This window comes from Nicotiana sylvestris, chromosome 5 (assembly GCF_000393655.2).
Source record: "Nicotiana sylvestris chromosome 5, ASM39365v2, whole genome shotgun sequence".
In the NCBI taxonomy this organism is placed as follows: domain Eukaryota; kingdom Viridiplantae; phylum Streptophyta; class Magnoliopsida; order Solanales; family Solanaceae; genus Nicotiana; species Nicotiana sylvestris.
In genome coordinates, this window is record NC_091061.1 from 98,205,113 (window position 1) to 98,212,002 (window position 6,890).

A 6,890-nucleotide genomic window follows, 5' to 3' on the forward strand; every position below is an offset into this window, starting at 1 on the left:
ATAGTAATAACAATTAAATTTAATTTTGTAGTTCGAAAAATACGTTATTTAATTTTATGCTAGTTGTTAGGCAATAAATGCTAAGGTAAGTGGTTAGAAAGCAAGATTATAGCTACAAACCGATATAATAGTCAGACCGAACGGCTGGAGATCTGGGCCTCGAGCTGGTGTATATAAGGCCTCGAGGTTGAGTTGGGTGGCCGGCTCAGAGCGACCGTGGGAAGGCTAACAGTTATGAGAACTGCGATGGTGGCTCTTTATGATCAATGATAAGCAATAAAGGATGAACAATAAATAGGACACTATAAATGTAAGCAATAAATGAGAGTAATAAGAGCAAGAGAATATGTTAGAGAGCAGAGAGAATGTTCTTGTGTATTTAGTATTGAGCATTAGGTGTCTACAAAATGACAAGGATCTCCTTTATATATGAGGGGGAATCCCAACATAGTACAAATGCATTTATTACAGACAAAGGCTGGTACAACCATTTAATGCCATGGTACGGGTTTGGACTAGCCTAATAGACCTTGTCAGCTCAAATCACATGCCTTGAGAACCTTACACTGATCCACCGACGTCACTGATTTACCCTACCTCAAGGCCGATCGTTGCTTACGCTACCTCAAAGTATATTACCGAGAACCCTTGAGGCCAGGGCCCCGAGCTAAGCTTCGATCCTTCAGGGGAGGCAGTTCCTTCGAGGCGCCTTGGTGACCGTAAAATCAAACCGCCGATTTTTGCCGTATATAGGTAGTCCCCGCCGCGTTTCTTAGAGTGAAACAATAAGAAATGACTTTGACATCCATCTCTTCGAATTTCCCGCGATGATGTCATACTTATGACGTAAGCCTTTGTGATAACCGATGCGCCCCGTCGGTTCATCTTTCCAAAACCATTCAATGCGTTGCCGACTCTTGTTCTCCAAAGCAATAATGTCGTCACCGGCCCAGTTCCCAAAAGCGCATTGATCGTGCCTGCCGATACGTCTTTCAAAGACATTGATGGCGTCGTCGGTTACGCTGTCACCCTCTCTATAAATGGAGACCTTCTTGAACCAACTCTTAATTCAAATGTTCTCTAACAGCCTTTCACCGCTTCCTTCTCTTCATCTTCATCTATTGGTATTTCCCATGCTTGAGGCTCATGGCCTTAAGGTTACATGGTGGCATTCTCATCAGTCACGCCATGGCCTTTTTCAAGGGGTTTCCCTTACCGAGCGAGATGGCATTGACTTATTGTTGTTGTTGCTACTGCTGTCGTCGTTGGCTCGAGGCGATGAGATAGGGGCGCCGATTTCTTCCGACTCAAGAAGATATTTGGACTCTACACCGCTGCTCAGGAGGATGTTCGGACTTTACACCGCTGCTCACCTCCCTACTCCGGCCTGGTGTGGCTCTTCATCCCTTTTACTTTCAGTGGGGTGAAGTGGCGCTACCGGCCGCTAACTTGCACGTCACAATGTTCCAAGAAGTGGACTCAAAGTAGTCGTCCAAGTAAGGATGACGCTTGCCAAGTCTTCTATCGGGCCGTGATCTTCTTGGCCTGGTAAAAACTTTTGCTCTTTGGTGGGCTATGGCTTTTTCTTCATCTTTTTCTGCTTCTTCTTCATCACTTTCCTCTTCTTCATCTTCTCCCTTGAAGATGTCATTTTGGAAGACCGAGATGAGACCCCCAAGAATAGATTAGGCTCTTGGCTTTTACTAAATGTATACTTTTTTGCTTCTTTGTTTCTGTGTAAGGACCCCTCGTGGGCTTTTGTAATCATGGTTTATTAATACAAGGATATTTCTTCGATTTGCCTCTGATTTATGCTGAATTCCCTCTTTATTTGCGTTTGTGAAAAAATCTAACCATGTGACTCTACCGGTTGGCCCGAATATCGGATCGGGGCGTAGGTATTCCCTCGGTTCTTGATCGGCCGATATGATTTTACCTGAAACACTTTGCCATCTCACGGACCAAGCCCAGATTAACCTGGTACAGACTTAGACTACCAAAACCGGCAACTTTAAATCGAGTGAGAGTGAGGCCTCAATTTTTAGAACAAACTTTGCTCTATTTAGATCCCGTTGGTAGTTCTAGGGAGGGAACTTGCTCGAGTGACTGGGACTACAGATAGCCCTAGGACTTTCACGGATAGTCCCCGAGTGAGATTTAGCCTAAGTTCAGGTGGCCCTAAAAACTTAATTTGAACTTAGCATGAAGGTGGATCTGGGGCTTCATCAGTAATTCTTGAGTGCGAACTGGCTCAAGCTCAGGTAGCTCAAGGGCCAAGGAATCGGGTAAATGACCCGTATTCGCAATAGCAAAAACCCTCAAGGCATGACCTCGAGATTGGTCTCCTTAGAAGCCTTTCTTCTTTTTTGACGGAGGACCTCGAGATCGGTTACCATATCGAGATTTGTAATGATATTGATGGATCCTTAAGGCCTTTCTTCTCTTTTGACGGAAGCCCTCGAGATCGGGTACCATCTCGAGGCCTGTAATAATATTGATGGCTCCTTAGTGCCTTTCTTCTTTTTTGACGGAGGTCCTCGAGATCGGGTACCATCTCGAGGCTTGGTTGATGCGGGGGTCTCTGACCCAAAACGTCGTATGGAGGCATCAAGTGTATGACATGGTTACGAAATGACCGAGGTGATCCCGCCGACACATCTTCCCAAAGCGATAAAAGCTTTAGCCAGTATTTTTAATTGGCCTTTGAGGTAGGCATGTCGCCGCTTTCTCCATATATAGGGTTGTTTTTTCCCTTTTGAAGATTTTGCTATTCTGAGTAGTTATCCTCTTTTATAGAGTTCCCCTTTCCTGCATTAGGTCCTCCACCATTTCAATTTTGACGCCTTTGTCAAAATTCTTGCTCTGATTCCCTAATTTTACCACAACCATGGCTGCCACGTCAAGATTCGCTCGGCAAGGAGAAGGGAGTTCCGCCTCTGGTTCCTGCCTGGTTGGCAGCGTGCCATTGGTGCCAGGCGAGTCATCCTCTGGGCATTCTGTTTTGAGAGGGGATCTTTCGTCAGAAAAGTCTCCAATCGTTCAAGGTCATTGGGAGTATGCCTCGAAGTTTATTTCTTTAATAGGAGAGGAGCACCTTGAGTCGACGAGGAAGGATTTTGGATGGGGGAAGAGGTAGTACTGTGGGTACCTTCCCCGGAAGAGAACATCATGGACCATGCCGAGGGTTTTTTGAATGTGTACACGTACCTTTTTACGCTGGGCCCCCTTGATAGGGTTGTGCTTGACTTCTGTCAAAAGTACCAGGTTACCTTGGTGCAGATTCATCCGTCATTTTGGCAGATAATATTGATGATGAGGTTCTTTGTAGAGGAAACAGGGCTTGAATTCACTCTTAGCCATCTTATCAAGTTGTACCGGCCTTTTCACCATCGAGGTCGGCTAACTCTATGATGCCGATCCACCACGCCTTTCATTATTGATGATGAAGAAGACGGAGATTGGGGTGGATGAGCTGATTCATCCGAGTACGGATTGTCGATATTATCCCTGTGGAGTTTCTGCCATTTTCTGAGGGGTGGAATTTTACACGTAAGTGGTATACTCCTGCCTCCATAGTTTTTTAATTATGGCGAAGGCGGGCTCTGTAAATGCACTTTCCTTTCCCTTTCTGCAGCAATTTCATGGATGCCGTGTGAGGTCTCCAACCCACCGGATTGGGCTCGGAAGTTGGCAACCCACTCGACTTATATTGAGCGGAAGTGGTGAGCTTTGCCTAAGGATAGGTGGGATGCAAAATACCACGGTACGTGCTATGTGATTTGCTCCCCCTTACCTTTTTCTTGGAAGGGCACTTTTTCTTTCTGCGTACTAACTCTACCATCGTAGGCATTGGGGAGTTTTTTGAAGCGGGATCACGCCCTCTGGGAGAAGAGGAGGATCGTCGGCTTTAGGACTGAGGGATAATAATAATAACAATAAGCAGAAAAGGCCTTTGTAGGACGATAGTGATTGTAGCAAGACGAGTCCGGCCCGGAGGCTCAGAGAGGGCGTATCAGCCGAACCTGCAGCACCCGAGGTCTCTGACTTTAGAAAAATGGTCCCTCCTCCGCTGCCATCTTCCTTTACCGTCAAAGGTACTTCGAGGGACGGGGGTTCTCTGTCGTTGTCTTCTTCTCCTGTCGAAGGCACTTCGAGGGATGTTCGACGCTAAGGGGCGCGTATATTGGGCGACCGTGCCCCAAACCGGGGTGGTTTACAGGGGTAGATGGAGCCAAACCAGTAGATGTATGCTCAACTTTTGAGGAAGCTCAGCGGCTTTACTCGGAGGTAGGTTTTGGCCGTTCGTACTGGTTTTATAGTTTTGTAATTTTCACCTTCTTACCGCGTTTCTCTTCCACGGGCTTTTAACAAGCTCAAATATGAGCTGCTTCGCCGTGAGGCCAGATTGCGAAAAGCCGTATATGGGGAGAAATCCCTTAGGCTTCTTTGCGATGAAAGGGAAGACGAGTTGACACACTTGCGGTATAAGGCGAGTTGCAGTCTAAACTATGAAAGCTACCTCGAGGAACATGTAACTTCCATTTCAAGGGAGTACACGTTTCTTCTTCTATCCTCCGAGGCTAATGTTTCGTTTACTTTAGCTGTAGAAAAAGACGGAGGACCTGGAATGCCTTAGGAACAAAGTTGGTCAAGTCAAGTTCGAGCGTGATGGGCTAAAGGCTCGGGTGGACACCCCAATATCGACTAAGAAAGATGATTTGGCCAAGGCTTTCGCCCTCGAAGTGCAACTTCGCAACGCTCACGAGAACAGCTTGGTCCGAACGAACAAGATTCCAAGACTCGAGTCTAAGCTCCTGAAGATGAAGGCCGAAGTTGTGGATGCCTGGGCTGAAGCCGAAATAATCCGAGCTAAGGCTGATAGGAAGGTGGCTGCCTATGCTCGTGCTGATCTAAGAGGGGATCTCGACCAAAGGAGTAGGAATAAAAAGTATGCGAGGTGCAAATTTCGGAGGGAAACCCTCGAGAAAATTCATGCCAGGGGCTTCGATCTCTTAGAAGAGATAAAGTAGACGAAAGCGGAAGAATATGATGCTAAGTTCCTTCCGTCTGATGCCGAAGATGGCGAGAAAGAGGCCAACGAACCATAGTCCCCGAGGGGGACGTAGATTATTAGAGTGCTTTCAGAGAACTTTGTAAATGAATCTTGTATTCCCTCACATATGTGTATTTAGAAAGCCTCGCGGTTTTATTTTTCATGCATTTCCCTTTGCCTTGATTTTAGCCAGATGAACTAGTCTTCGAGTTAAAAGGAATCCTTAGATTCATGGTATAGCTCTGGGGCTCATTGGGCTAGCCCGTTACGTGCTTGGTCGGTACAACCTTTTAGTATAAGCCGGCGTTTGAGCTCTGATGCTTTTGTTCTTAGGCATATTTAATTAACTGTTTTGGGTCTAGTCTCCGAGTCGGGTGTCGACTCGAGCTCATTTGACCCTCAAGTTTTTGAATTTAATGTTGTCCTTTAGGCTCTTACACGTTAGGTCGGTACGACCTCTTGTATGGGCTGGCGACAGTGGCTCTTACGCATTGGGTTAGTACGACCTCTTATATGGGCTTGAGACAGTGGCTCTCACACATTGGGTTAGAATGACCTTTTTGTATGGGCTTTATTTTTCCCTCGTTAAGGACTTTTTGAAATTGTGTTTGCCTGACACTTCGACGGTTTGATAGAAACCTCGATTGCGAGTCATTATATGGCGATGATCGAGCACCTCAGGAGGTTTGGCTCGGTGGTTGAGTATCTCGAAGTCTTATAGTTTGGAGCTGACATGGTCGAAGCTCTTTTGCCTATGTCGAGGGTAGCCTGTTTAACCGGTTCTTTTCGAAGTAATTGAAGGCCTATGATTTTATAGCAACGGTCGGGCGTCCCCGAGTTGCGTTAGTTTGGCTGGTACAACCTTATGACATAGTCATTGTGTTTGGCCAGAGCCTTTCAATTCCCGAGTGAAGTAGTTTCGGTGTCTATATCGAGGGTATGCCTTTTTAGAGGTCTTACAAGTTTGATATATAGCCTTAACTTTAAGATTGGGGTTATGCCTTTAGTAAGGTCTTACATGCCTTTGAGGTCTTACAGTTTTGGTTACTTGGTACAAGTATGGTTCATGTCTTTCTTGAGGTCTTATAGATATTGTTATAGCCTTATATAGGTCTTATGAGACTGAGGCTAGCCGCATGTGGTCTTATGGCCTCGGGTTTTAATAAGTCGATGGGGGTGGCGATTAGCGGCAGTCCCTGAGTTATTGAGGGTTTCTTGGCTTGGGAGCCATTACTCGTAAACTTGGTATTGCCTCATTGAGGGCTTACGATTTCGGAGTTTCCAACCCGGAGGTCATGTGGCCTTGAGTTTTCGACACCAGTCCCCGAGTGTTCGGGACATTTTTGGCTCTGGAGCTATTTTGTGATCTTGTTGTTGCCTCATTGAGGGCTTACGAGTTTGAAGCTCCGACCCGGGGGTCGTATTGTTTCGAGTTGTTGACGCTAGTCCCCGAGTGTTCGGGACGTTTTTGACAGAGGAGCTATTTTTCCAAAAATACTAAGCTTCTTTGTAACGCGAAATGCTTTTGGAAAGTATTCTTTGATTACTTGGTACAAGTATACATGTCTTTGTTGTTAAGGGCTATGTTATTCTATACGGACATGGTTCGTTCGACCGTTTATCCCAATACATTATTTTCCTATCGAGACCCTATTTAGCACATCTTGGCTTCTCCGAGTAGGTGACCTTCTAGGGGGATGCCCACCAGTATTCGAGGTTGATCGCAAAAGAAGTCTTGAATACTTGTTGAGTTTTTCTTAGGTAGCATATAGATGTTGCCTTGTTAAAAACCTTGTCGGTAAAACCCTTTTTGGGATAAAAACCCGGTCGAAGGAAA